The following is a 15399-nucleotide window of genomic DNA, read 5'->3' on the forward strand; positions in this document are numbered from 1 at the left end:
TTGAGTGAACATGTTGCAGGAGCTTGAGTGAACATGTTGCAGGACCTTGAGTAAACATGTTGCAGGAGCTTGAGTGCACATGTTGCAGCAGCTTGAGTGCACATGTTGCATGAGCCTGAGTGCACATGTTGCAGGAGCTTGAGTGCACATGTTGCAGGAGCTTGAGTGAACATGTTGCAGGAGCCTGAGTGCACATGTTGCAGGAGCTTGAGTGCACATGTTGCAGGAGCCTGAGTGCACATGTTGCAGGAGCCTGAGTGCACATGTTACAGGAGCTTGAGTGCACATGTTGCAGGAGCCTGAGTGCACATGTTGCAGGAGCTTGAGTGCACATGTTGCAGGAGCTTGAGTGAACATGTTGCAGGAGCTTGAGTGCACATGTTGCAGGAGCCTGAGTGCACATGTTGCAGGAGCCTGAGTGCACATGTTACAGGAGCTTGAGTGCCCATGTTGCAGGAGCTTGAGTGCACATGTTGCAGGAGCCTGAGTGCACATGTTACAGGAGCTTGAGTGTCCATGTTGCAGGAGCTTGAGTGCACATGTTGCAGGAGCCTGAGTGCACATGTTGCAGGAGCCTGAGTGCACATGTTGCAGGAGCTTGAGTGCACATGTTGCACGCTCCATCCTATCACTTTGTATTCAACATTCACGCAGAAAGTTGTAATAAATATGCTCGTTCAGTTAATAAGAGTAAAATAAGCAATTTAATCTGTATTTCGACAGATGGAGTAAGCGAGGCGACATTTGTGTTTAGTGGTAGTTATAGAGCTTGGTACACCGTGTTCTGTGTTGTTTAGTGATAGTTATAGAGCTTGGTACACCGTGTTCTGTGTTGTTTAGTGGTAGTTATAGAGCTTGGTACACCGTGTTCTGTGTTGTTTAGTGGTAGTTATAGAGCTTGGTACACCGTGTTCTGTGTTGTTTAGTGGTAGTTATAGAGCTTGGTACACCGTGTTCTGTGTTGTTTAGTGGTAGTTATAGAGCTTGGTACATAGTGTTCTGTGTTGTTTAGTGGTAGTTATAGAGCTTGGTACACCGTGTTCTGTGTTGTTTAGTGGTAGTTATAGAGCTTGGTACATAGTGTTCTGTGTTGTTTAGTGGTAGTTATAGAGCTTGGTACATAGTGTTCTGTGTTGTTTAGTGGTAGTTATAGAGCTTGGTACATAGTGTTCTGTGTTGTTTAGTGGTAGTTATAGAGCTTGGTACATAGTGTTCTGTGTTGTTTAGTGGTAGTTATAGAGCTTGGTACATAGTGTTCTGTGTTGTTTAGTGGTAGTTATAGAGCTTGGTACACCGTGTTCTGTGTTGTTTAGTGGTAGTTATAGAGCTTGGTACACCGTGTTCTGTGTTGTTTAGTGGTAGTTATAGAGCTTGGTACATAGTGTTCTGTGTTGTTTAGTGGTAGTTATAGAGCTTGGTACATAGTGTTCTGTGTTGTTTAGTGGTAGTTATAGAGCTTGGTACACCGTGTTCTGTGTAGTTTAGTGGTAGTTATAGAGCTTGGTACATAGTGTTCTGTGTTGTTTAGTGGTAGTTATAGAGCTTGGTACATAGTGTTCTGTGTTGTTTAGTGGTAGTTATAGAGCTTGGTACATAGTGTTCTGTGTTGTTTAGTGGTAGTTATAGAGCTTGGTACACCGTGTTCTGTGTAGTTTAGTTGTTACAGAGCTTGGTACACCGTGTTCTGTGTAGTTTAGTGGTAGTTATAGAGCTTGGTACATAGTGTTCTGTGTAGTTTAGTTGTTACAGAGCTTGGTACACCGTGTTCTGTGTAGTTTAGTGGTAGTTATAGAGCTTGGTACACCGTGTTCTGTGTTGTTTAGTGGTAGTTACAGAGCTTGGTACACCGTGTTCTGTGTAGTTTAGTGGTAGTTATAGAGCTTGGTACACCGTGTTCTGTGTAGTTTAGTTGTTACAGAGCTTGGTACATAGTGTTCTGTGTTGTTTAGTGATAGTTATAGAGCTTGGTACACCGTGTTCTGTGTAGTTTAGTGATAGTTATAGAGCTTGGTACATAGTGTTCTGTGCTGAGGATTTTCCAGATGTAAATAATAAATAGTTTAGTTTAATGCGATAAACCACGCAAGTTTTATATTACTTTCTTCCCTCTGCGATGAACGTTGTGCAACTAATGATACTGCAACATTCACATCAGTTGCAAAACACTTTCGGGTATTTTTTAGTTTTTACTCGGATCGCAATTGAACATTATGCATCATTAATTCATTTTGCGCTGCATATAAAATATTTTTAATTAAATAAACTGCAGCTCCATGTCCGGACATTTAATTGTGCTGTTCAAACGATCAAAAACAATAAATAGGAATTATTTTCGTGACAAATAACATAATCGTTTTTTATTTAAAATTTCCTGCTCAAATGACGCAATATTGATAGCTACCCTCCAGGTTAACACGGGTGGACAGGTTAACACGGGTGGCCAGGTTAACACGGGTGGACAGGTTAACACGGGTGGACAGGTTACCACGGGTGGACAGGTTAACACGGGCGGACAGGTTAACACGGGTAGACAGGTTAACACGGGTGGACAGGTTAACACTGGTGGACAGGTTAACACGGGCGGACAGGTTAGCACGAGGGGACAGGTTAACACGAGCGGACAGGTTAACACGGGCGGACAGGTTAGCACGAGCGGACAGGTTAACACGAGCGGACAGGCTAACACGGGCGGAAAGGTTAACACAGGCGGACAGGTTAACACGGGCGGAGTGGCTAACACGGGCGGACAGGTTTACACGGGCGGACAGGCTAACACGGGCGGACAGGATAACACGGGCGGACAGGTTAACACGGGCGGACAGGCTAACACGGGCGGACAGGTTAACACGGGCGAACAGGCTAACACGGACGGAAAGGTTAACACAAGCGGACAGGTTAACACGAGCAGACAGGCTAACACGAGCTGACAGGTTAACACGGGCGGACAGGTTAACACGGGCAAACAGGTTAACACGGGTGGACAGGTTAACACGGGTGGCCAGGTTAACACGGGTGGACAGGTTAACACGGGTGGACAGGTTAACACGGGTGGACAGGTTAACACGGGCGGCCAGGATAACACGGGCGGACAGGTTAGCACGAGGGGACAGGTTAACACGAGCGGACAGGTTAACACGGGCGGACAGGTTAACACGGGCGGACAGGCTAACACGGACGGACAGGTTAACACGAGCGGACAGGTTAACACGAGCGGACAGGCTAACACGAGCTGACAGGTTAACACAGGCGGATAGGTTAACACGAGCGGACAGGTTAACAAGGGCGGCCAGGTTAACACGGGCGGCCAGGTTAACACGGGCGGCCAGGATAACACGGGCGGACAGGTTAGCACGAGGGGACAGGTTAACACGAGCGGACAGGTTAACACGGGCGGACAGGTTAACACGGGCGGACAGGCTAACACGGACGGACAGGTTAACACGAGCGGACAGGTTAACACGAGCGGACAGGCTAACACGAGCTGACAGGTTAACACAGGCGGATAGGTTAACACGGGTGGACAGGTTAACACGGGTGGACAGGTTAACACGGGCGGACAGGCTAACACGGGCGGACAGGTTAACACGGGCGGACAGGCTAACACGGGCGGACAGGCTAACACGGGCGGACAGGTAAACACGGGTGGACAGGTTAACACGGGCGGACAGGTTAACACGGGTGGACAGGTTAACACGAGCGGACAGGTTAACACGGGCGGACAGGTAAACACGGGCGGACATGTTAACACGGGCGGACAGGTTAACACGGGTGGACAGGTTAACACGGGCGGCCAGGTTAACACGAGCGGACAGGTTAACACGAGCGGACAGGTTAACAAGGGCGGCCAGGTTAACACGGGCGGACTGGTTAGCACGAGCGGACAGGTTAACACGAGCGGACAGGTTAACACACGCGAACAGGTTAACACGCGCGGACAGGTTAACACGGCCGGACAGGTTAACACGGGCGGACTGGTTAGCACGAGCGGACAGGTTAACACGAGCGGACAGGTTAACACGCGCGGACAGGTTAACACGCGCGGACAGGTTAACACGGGCGGCCAGGTTAACACGGGCGGACTGGTTAGCACGAGCGGACAGGTTAACACGACAGGACAGGTTAACACGCGCGGACAGGTTAACACGCGCGGACAGGTTAACACGGCCGGACAGGTTAACACGGGCGGACAGGCTAACACGGGCGGACAGGTTAACACGGGCGGACAGTCTAACACGGGCGGACAGGTTAACACGGGCGGACAGGTTAACACGGGCGGACAGGCTAACACGAGCTGACAGGTTAACACGGGCGGACAGGCTAACACGGGCGGACAGGTTAACACGGGCGGACAGGCTAACACGGGCGGACAGGTTAACACGAGCGGACAGGTTAACACGAGCGGACAGGCTAACACGAGCGGACAGGTTAACACGGGCGGACAGGTTAACACGGCCGGACAGGTTAACACGGGCGGACAGGCTAACACGGGCGGACAGGTTAACACAGGCGGACAGGCTAACACTGGCGGACAGGTTAACACAGCCAGACAGGTTAACACGGGCGGACAGGCTAACACGGGCGGACAGGCTAACACGGGCGGACAGGTTAACACGGGCGGACAGGCTAACACGGGCGGACAGGTTAACACGGGCGGACAGGCTAACACGGGCGGAAAGGCTAACACGGGCGGACAGGTTAACACGGGCGGACAGGCTAACACGGGCGGACAGGTTAACACGGGCGGACAGGCTAACACGGGCGGACAGGTTAACACGAGCGGACAGGTTAACACGAGCGGACAGGCTAACACGAGCGGACAGGTTAACACGGGCGGACAGGCTAACACGGGCGGACAGGTTAACACGGGCGGACAGGGTAACACGGGCGGACAGGCTAACACGGGCGGACAGGTTAACACGGGCGGACAGGCTAACACGGGCGGACAGGTTAACACGAGCGGACAGGTTAACACGAGCGGACAGGCTAACACCAGCGGACAGGTTAACACGAGCGGACAGGCTAACACGAGCGGACAGGTTAACACGGGCGGACAGGCTAACACGGGCGGACAGGTTAACACGGGCGGACAGGCTAACACGGGCGGACAGGTTAACACGGGTGGACAGGTTAACACGGGCAGACAGGTTAACACGGGCGGACAGGTTAACACGGGCGGACAGGCTAACACGAGCGGACAGTTTAACACGAGCGGACAGGTTAACACGGGCGGACAGGTTAACACAGGCGGACAGGCTAACACGAGCGGACAGGTTAACACGAGCGGACAGGTTAACACGGGCGGACAGGTTAACACGAGCGGACAGGTTAACACGGGCGGACAGGTTAACACGAGCGGACAGGTTAACACGGGCGGACAGGTTAACACGGGCGGACAGGTTAACACGGGCAGACAGGCTAACACGGGCGGACAGGCTAACACGGGCGGACAGGTTAACACGGGCAGACAGGCTAACACGGGCGGACAGGTTAACACGGGCGGACAGGTTAACACAGGCGGACAGGCTAACACGGGCGGACAGGCTAACACGGACGGACAGGCTAACACGGGCGGACAGGTTAACACGAGCGGACAGGTTAACACGAGCGGACAGGCTAACACGACCGGACAGGTTAATACGGGCGGACAGGTTAACACGAACGGACAGGCTAACACGGGCGGACAGGCTAACACGGGCGGACAGGTTAACACGGGCGGACAGGCTAACACGGGCGGACAGGTTAACACGAGCGGACAGGTTAACACGGGCGGACAGGTTAACACGAGCGGACAGGTTAACACGAGCGGACAGGTAAACACGGGCGGACAGGTTAACACGGGCGGACAGGTTAACACGAGCGGACAGGTTAACACAAGCGGACAGGTTAAAACGGGCGGACAGGTTAACACGAGCGGACAGGTTAACACGGGCGGGCAGGTTAACACGAGCGGACAGGTTAGCACGGGCGGACAGGTTAGCACGAGCGGACAGGTTAACACGAGCGGACAGGTTAACACGGGCGGACAGGTTAACAAGGCCGGACAGGTTAACACGGGCGAACAGGCTAACACGGGCGGACAGGTTAACACGGGCGGACAGGCTAACACGGGCGGACAGGTTAACACGGGCAGACAGGCTAACACGGGCGGACAGGTTAACACGGGCGGACAGGTTAACACAGGCGGACAGGCTAACACGGGCGGACAGGCTAACACGGACGGACAGGCTAACACGGGCGGACAGGTTAACACGAGCGGACAGGTTAACACGAGCGGACAGGCTAACACGACCGGACAGGTTAATACGGGCGGACAGGTTAACACGAGCGGACAGGCTAACACGGGCGGACAGGCTAAGACGGGCGGACAGGTTAACACGGGCGGACAGGCTAACACGGGCGGACAGGTTAACACGAGCGGACAGGTTAACACGGGCGGACAGGTTAACACGAGCGGACAGGTTAACACGAGCGGACAGGTAAACACGGGCGGACAGGTTAACACGGGCGGACAGGTTAACACGAGCGGACAGGTTAACACAAGCGGACAGGTTAAAACGGGCGGACAGGTTAACACGAGCGGACAGGTTAACACGGGCGGGCAGGTTAACACGAGCGGACAGGTTAGCACGGGCGGACAGGTTAGCACGAGCGGACAGGTTAACACGAGCGGACAGGTTAACACGGGCGGACAGGTTAACACGGCCGGACAGGTTAACACGGGCGAACAGGCTAACACGGGCGGACAGGTTAACACGGGCGGACAGGCTAACACGGGCGGACAGGTTAACACGGGCAGACAGGCTAACACGGGCGGACAGGTTAACACGGGCGGACAGGTTAACACAGGCGGACAGGCTAACACGGGCGGACAGGCTAACACGGACGGACAGGCTAACACGGGCGGACAGGTTAACACGAGCGGACAGGTTAACACGAGCGGACAGGCTAACACGACCGGACAGGTTAATACGGGCGGACAGGTTAACACGAGCGGACAGGCTAACACGGGCGGACAGGCTTACACGGGCGGACAGGTTAACACGGGCGGACAGGCTAACACGGGCGGACAGGTTAACACGAGCGGACAGGTTAACACGAGCGGACAGGCTAACACGAGCGGACAGGTTAACACGGGCGGACAGGCTAACACGGGCGGACAGGTTAACACGGGTGGACAGGTTAACACGGGCGGACAGGTTAACACGGGCGGACAGGCTAACACGGGCGGACAGGTTAACACGGGCGGACTGGCTAACACGGGCGGACAGGTTAACACGAGCGGACAGGCTAACATGAGCGGACAGGTTAACACGGGCAGACAGGCTAACACGGGCGGACAGGTTAACACGGGCGGACAGGCTAACACGGGCGGACAGGTTAACAAGGGTGGACAGGTTAACACGGGCGGACAGGTTAACACGGGCGGACAGGCTAACACGACCGGACAGGTTAACACGAGCGGACAGGTTAACACGGGCGGACAGGTTAACACGAGCGGACAGGTTAACATTGGCGGACAGGTTAACACGGGCGGACAGGCTAACACGAGCGGACAGGTTAACACGAGCGGACAGGTTAACACGGGCGGACAGGTTAACACGAGCGGACAGGCTAACACGAGCTGACAGGTTAACACGGGCGGACAGGCTAACACGGGCGGACAGGTTAACACGGGCGGACAGGCTAACACGGGCGGACAGGTTAACACGAGCGGACAGGTTAACACGAGCGGACAGGCTAACACTAGCGGACAGGTTAACACGGGCGGGCAGGTTAACACGGCCGGACAGGTTAACACGGGCGGACAGGCTAACACGGGCGGACAGGTTAACACAGGCGGACAGGCTAACACTGGCGGACAGGTTAACACAGCCAGACAGGTTAACACGGGCGGACAGGCTAACACGGGCGGACAGGTTAACACGGGCAGACAGGCTAACACGGGCGGACAGGTTAACACGGGCGGACAGGTTAACACAGGCGGACAGGCTAACACGGGCGGACAGGCTAACACGGACGGACAGGCTAACACGGGCGGACAGGTTAACACGAGCGGACAGGTTAACACGAGCGGACAGGCTAACACGACCGGACAGGTTAATACGGGCGGACAGGTTAACACGAGCGGACAGGCTAACACGGGCGGACAGGCTAACACGGGCGGACAGGTTAACACGGGCGGACAGGCTAACACGGGCGGACAGGTTAACACGAGCGGACAGGTTAACACGGGCGGACAGGTTAACACGGGCGGACAGGTTAACACGAGCGGACAGGTTAACACGGGCGGACAGGCTAACACGGGCGGACAGGTTAACACAGGCGGACAGGCTAACACTGGCGGACAGGTTAACACAGCCAGACAGGTTAACACGGGCGGACAGGCTAACACGGGCGGACAGGTTAACACGGGCAGACAGGCTAACACGGGCGGACAGGTTAACACGGGCGGACAGGTTAACACAGGCGGACAGGCTAACACGGGCGGACAGGCTAACACGGACGGACAGGCTAACACGGGCGGACAGGTTAACACGAGCGGACAGGTTAACACGAGCGGACAGGCTAACACGACCGGACAGGTTAATACGGGCGGACAGGTTAACACGAGCGGACAGGCTAACACGGGCGGACAGGCTAACACGGGCGGACAGGTTAACACGGGCGGACAGGCTAACACGGGCGGACAGGTTAACACGAGCGGACAGGTTAACACGGGCGGACAGGTTAACACGAGCGGACAGGTTAACACGAGCGGACAGGTAAACACGGGCGGACAGGTTAACACGGGCGGACAGGTTAACACGAGCGGACAGGTTAACACAAGCGGACAGGTTAAAACGGGCGGACAGGTTAACACGAGCGGACAGGTTAACACGGGCGGGCAGGTTAACACGAGCGGACAGGTTAGCACGGGCGGACAGGTTAGCACGAGCGGACAGGTTAACACGAGCGGACAGGTTAACACGGGCGGACAGGTTAACACGGCCGGACAGGTTAACACGGGCGAACAGGCTAACACGGGCGGACAGGTTAACACGGGCGGACAGGCTAACACGGGCGGACAGGTTAACACGGGCAGACAGGCTAACACGGGCGGACAGGTTAACACGGGCGGACAGGTTAACACAGGCGGACAGGCTAACACGGGCGGACAGGCTAACACGGACGGACAGGCTAACACGGGCGGACAGGTTAACACGAGCGGACAGGTTAACACGAGCGGACAGGCTAACACGACCGGACAGGTTAATACGGGCGGACAGGTTAACACGAGCGGACAGGCTAACACGGGCGGACAGGCTAACACGGGCGGACAGGTTAACACGGGCGGACAGGCTAACACGGGCGGACAGGTTAACACGAGCGGACAGGTTAACACGAGCGGACAGGCTAACACGAGCGGACAGGTTAACACGGGCGGACAGGCTAACACGGGCGGACAGGTTAACACGGGTGGACAGGTTAACACGGGCGGACAGGTTAACACGGGCGGACAGGCTAACACGGGCGGACAGGTTAACACGGGCGGACTGGCTAACACGGGCGGACAGGTTAACACGAGCGGACAGGCTAACATGAGCGGACAGGTTAACACGGGCGGACAGGCTAACACGGGCGGACAGGTTAACACGGGCGGACAGGCTAACAAGGGCGGACAGGTTAACAAGGGTGGACAGGTTAACACGGGCGGACAGGTTAACACGGGCGGACAGGCTAACACGACCGGACAGGTTAACACGAGCGGACAGGTTAACACGGGCGGACAGGTTAACACGAGCGGACAGGTTAACATTGGCGGATAGGTTAACACGGGCGGACAGGCTAACACGAGCGGACAGGTTAACACGAGCGGACAGGTTAACACGGGCGGACAGGTTAACACGAGCGGACAGGCTAACACGAGCTGACAGGTTAACACGGGCGGACAGGCTAACACGGGCGGACAGGTTAACACGGGCGGACAGGCTAACACGGGCGGACAGGTTAACACGAGCGGACAGGTTAACACGAGCGGACAGGCTAACACTAGCGGACAGGTTAACACGGGCGGGCAGGTTAACACGGCCGGACAGGTTAACACGAGCGGACAGGCTAACACGGGCGGACAGGTTAACACAGGCGGACAGGCTAACACTGGCGGACAGGTTAACACAGCCAGACAGGTTAACACGGGCGGACAGGCTAACACGGGCGGACAGGCTAACACGGGCGGACAGGTTAACACGGGCGGACAGGAGTAGTAGGGTTGGCTCCACACAGACGAATTTTTGTTTTTCAGGAAATTCGTCTGTGCGGGCCAGGGTTTTCAGGTCCAAAGGGGAAATTCGTCTGTGCGGGCCGGGGTTTACAGGTCAAAATTCGTCTGTGCGGGCCAGGGTTTTCAGGTCAAAATTCGTCTGTGCGGGCCAGGGTTTTCAGGTGAATTTAGAAATTCGTGTTTGTGAGCCAGGGTTTTTCAGGCGAATTTGGACAGTCACAGATTTTAGAAGTAAGGATTTCTTATGAGAAAAATAATTTCCGAGACTTAGAAGTTTGTTAAGGCCTTATAGGAGAAATTCAAATATCGTGCGTAGCTCTTTAGGGTTTCCAGGAGAACTCTACGGACATATTTTACATGTTTTCAACTTACAAAATCGTCTATGTAAGCCTTAGTTATTCATATAAATTTAGAAAGTTATCTGTATAAGTCAGGGTTTTCAGGGGCTCGTACATCACACCCCCCTCCCTCCCCCCCTTACCTCGCAATCTCTCGCGTCACCTTTATTTACCTTACGCCCGGCCAGCCAGTCTCCTCTTATCATATCTTATCTTCTCCATAATATCTGGACCGTCCCTCCTCTCTCTCTCTCTCTCCTTCTTCTCCATAATATCTGGACCGTCCCTCCTCTCTCTCTCTCTCTCCTTCTTCTCCATAATATCTGGACCGTCCCTCCTCTCTCTCTCTCTCTCCTCTTCATATTATTCCCTCTTCCTATTTTCTGACATACTAATATTTTATTCCTTTTTCATTAACCAGTCAGTTTTATACAAATCAACCGAAGCATCTCAATGTAACCTTTAATACTGAAACTGTCTCAGAGACTATCTAAGCTGGCCCCAGCTACCTGCCCCAGGCTATCTGCCCGAGGCAATCATCACCTGATTACCTGCCCCAGACATCTACCAGTCATTGTCAGCGTTCGCCACCGTAATAATTTATATATATACATTAGGCGTTAATAAAACTTATTTATTTATTTATAATTTATTTAGTCATCTAATTCATAGTTTACACAATTTATAATAAACGACTCATTTAGCCCGAAGTTCTAAGAAGCTCGCTCCTCAATCCGCTTGTATAATATCCGTCCTATTCACTCTTCATCTCTGTAAATAAAGAATAACAGTTTCAGATAGCGTTTACACATGTACAATATTTATCAGACACATAAAACCTCGAAACAAATGTACTCACCATTTTCCGTTAGATAATTTGTTATAGCCTCATTCAGCCAGTCGTCTCCAAGCACATTTTCCAACAAATATCGCTCTTATCATAACACAGCGTTTCATAGCAGCTCGGCATATTTTTAAATAAAGCATAAGATAGCCTCATTACGTTCCTATCATTCTGCATATATTCTCCATAAGTAAAACTAGTTTCAAATAGCTTTATTGCAGTTTTTAGATCCTTGTTTGAAAGATGGTAACAGAAAAACATCGCATATAGCCCGCATACGTAAGTATTTAAACTCTGAAGTCTCTCTGTAAACGTGTATACATCACAGTCTTTATAATAATTTAAAAACTCCGAAATGTATGGCGAATACACATTTATTCCATATGAATCGAGTATAACTATTTTCCGTTTAGATTTATATACAGCAATCCAGTGACCCATTACTTCCTTAGAGTCTCTTCCTAAGGTATTTATTATAAACATAATCGGTCTGTCCCGTATTTGCTTCATTATTCTATATATATCCGTCACTAAATAGCATCCAATATATTTAGCTTTACTACCTTTCATATCGTTCAATGCCGTATTAATTTGTTTGCAGTTCATGCTCTTGTATCACACACAACTTGCCTATCAGAATAAATTCTCAATACTCCCGTTGTAATTCCGAATAAAATAATAACTTTATTTGATTTCGCTGGAACAGCAAATTCTAATGTAATTCTCAGGTTGCCCGAAGCCTCTATAGGAAGGGTATCTCTCAATTCCTCAGGCGTTAGTCTAAATGCCAGTAATGTTCTTCCTTTTATAAATGAATTATATGTCAAGGTATTGCAAGCATTAAAGCCTACTGTATTTTGAGTCTCGTAGTATAGTTTCGAACATTTATTCGGGAATTTGCAAGTTATATTAAATAAGTTTGTCCCATCACGTGTAATATATACATTAGATAAATCGCAGTGATCGAAATAAAGTGGATTAAGTGTATACGCTCCTGATATTGCTTCCATATCCATCATCATAATAAATAATTTATCTGGAATAATGCTCCCCCATGGCTGGTCAATACTTAATCTCTGCTGCCCATTACCGAGAATGAACGTCTTATGGAGTGTCTTATCAAACGTATATGTAACTGGTGTATTTTGTTCAGCCAGAGCTCTATTAATAGCCTCCAATCCAGATGCAAATGGAGTTATCCGATCAATCCACATTCTAGCTAGTTTTATATTAAACTTATATCCAGATTCAATACTGTTTATAACCCACGGATCACTGTTAAGTTCTAATCTCAAACGAATATCAATTCCATCCAAAAGATATTCGCTCAAAGTTGTAATGTCCAATAGCAGTTTAAAGCAACAATTTACTCCCTCAGTTTTTAACTTTACAAATCTAGATTTAAGGTCTTCTGAGGCATTCTTAAAATAATCTACATCATATTTTTCAGGGAAAACATCATTATAGAAATACGTTAGTTCTTTAAATCTTTCAGCTTTACATTCAGAAAGCGTCGTCATTAGCTTTACATATGATAAATATGAAAATAATGAATTAGTTTCCACCACTTGTTCATTTAAATAAACAGTTACAGCTTTAAACATTGTCTGGGACAAACCATTGACTATTGATGCATTTTTAATATCCGCTAAAGCCGTAATTCCGTCAGGTCCCGTTAATTCAACCATCAGTTCTAGCGTCAAGCTCGAAAGATCAATAAATTGACCCTTAACTCCCGGGATACGAAATTCAATATAAGAGTCTTTAAATTTATTGTTAATACTTGAATTCACAGGTAAAATATCCTGTGTCTGTCTTGAAAATATCGTACTTTCAACCATTCTATGAGGACTAACTTTAGGAAAGCCATCGCTTATAGCAGCTGTATAATTTTCTAAAGGAACTTGCAATGCTGCACTAGGAGCATTTACACTCATCATGTCTGCGTCTAGCATACAACTAGTACTGTTTTATGAAAACACGTCTTTATATCTATCCATTTTCTTTATATAGGCAGGTCTTTTCGTTTTTCTTTTCGTTATTCGGCCACCTGCTAACAATTTAGGACCTATACTTTTCAATGTTTCCATACCGCGTTTTCTAATTGAATCTTTCAAAGTACTTTGACCAGCATTTATATCCTGCAAAACATTCTGTCCCATTGTCAATGCTGCTGGCATAATAGTTTTTAATAGGAAAGGAGTTGCTCTACGAGCTAGACCAGTTAAGAAACTTAATATTCCACCTCCTCTTAAATGTCTTCTATCAAAAACAGTAATATCGCCCAGTGCTCCACCTCTCTTCCCTCGAGGAGCGATAAATCGCCCTACCTCGTCAACAGACAGCGGTACAAACCCGACCCTCATGTTTAAACAGGCCAAGAGAGAATGATAAACTCCCTCTACTCATGCCATTATATATCAACGGGTCTAATATGTAATACTGCAATCGTACATCCATCCTTTTCAAAATATACAGGCTCCCCATCTTGATCTGTTAATCTAATACTGATGCCATCAATATTAGTCGTATTTAAAGGTTTATATAATTTCCTGTGTGTTACATTACTTTGAAACGAAACAACATCCAAGATATTTACAATCTGATTACCAAACATGGTGGGCTGCACCTTATCACAATATACACACAAGAAATCTATACGGCCTCCTGGCCTAGGATGATAATAGCAAGTATCTTGTACAAATAACCTGTTATTAGGTAGCTTATTCATAATAAAAATATCATAGGCTTTACCTACTTCAGCTCCAATAACTTTACATATATTTCGACCGAAAGATAAAGAAATTCGAACAACTAATTTTCCATCCTTTGTAATAAATAATTTTAACAACTTCTCACTAAATGCTGCACTAAACTTAATTCGATTAATACTCGAATCATATTTCATATAAACGTCCCCGTGATCTGGGAAATTATAATTAAGTACGGGTCCTATAAAACTCAGTGAACCTTTTGAAAATATAGTAGAAATTTCTCTATTTAAAATAGTCGTTAGCTCTATGCAATTATCACTGGCTAAAATATCCGACTTTAAAGTGAAAGATGTATTCACCGTACTCAAATCAGATAAATTTTTATTAGACACTAGAAGTTGAACTGAAATAAAACTTTCCGGGTCATTCCTCCTAACAGCGAAATAAGATGGAGGCAGGAATATATTCTTCAGGCACACTTCATAAGCTTTATTCGGGTCTAAAGGCAGCTGATTATGTAATCTATTTTCAAAAGCATTGGGAGCATTGTTTTTAAATACATCAGTATCAGAGTTACTCGCTGCATATATAACGTAACTATCCATCCTGTAGACTAATAGTAAATGATAAAAATAAACAGAAACTCACCTTAATATGATATCCAGGTAGACTCTCCTTCATCTCCAGCCTTGATCTTCCTCTTCAAACTTGGAGGAGAAAACACTTGATTTTTCGCATCTACATTTCTAAATAAATTCTTAGGTGTAGAGGTCAAAGAGTAGAACAACTTTGCAATTGGCAGTTTATCTTCTGGGAATAACAATTTCGGAGTGCACATCCTGCCTATAACGTCATCAACAATATTGATCCCAGTAACTGGCGATGTAATGTTCCCTTCCTCATCCCACTTTACAAGTCCAGTTGTATTAAAATAATTTAACAAGGAGACAGCAAAATCATAATCCTTAAGCTTTAATCTTAAGTCTATCAAGTGTTGTATAACAGGATTTGTTCTCACTGTCATCGTAGGCTTCTCAACACTTACTGCCGTAGGCTTCTGTTGATCAATAGCTTTTCGTGGTACAAGATAGAATTCTTTCATTATTCCTTATTAAATAGCCTTGAAATGAAATTTATAGCTATGGGAAGTAAAATGCCCAATAAATTACCTCCTCTTTTACTTGTTAATATGTCTTTCTTGAGTGAAATAGCTTTCTTCTTACAGGCTAATGTATGGAGTAG

At 49.0% G+C, this 15399-nt stretch overlaps 1 protein-coding gene across 1 annotated transcript in view; it reads right to left on the reverse strand.

Moving 5' to 3' along the window:
• Nucleotides 1-15399, reverse strand: part of LOC123755128 (dipeptidase 1-like) — a 648930-nt gene that overhangs the window by 192398 nt on the left and 441133 nt on the right. The gene's annotated exons all lie outside the window — the stretch shown is intronic.

The sequence above is a fragment of the Procambarus clarkii genome, chromosome 28 (genome assembly GCF_040958095.1).
Source record: "Procambarus clarkii isolate CNS0578487 chromosome 28, FALCON_Pclarkii_2.0, whole genome shotgun sequence".
Taxonomy (NCBI): domain Eukaryota; kingdom Metazoa; phylum Arthropoda; class Malacostraca; order Decapoda; family Cambaridae; genus Procambarus; species Procambarus clarkii.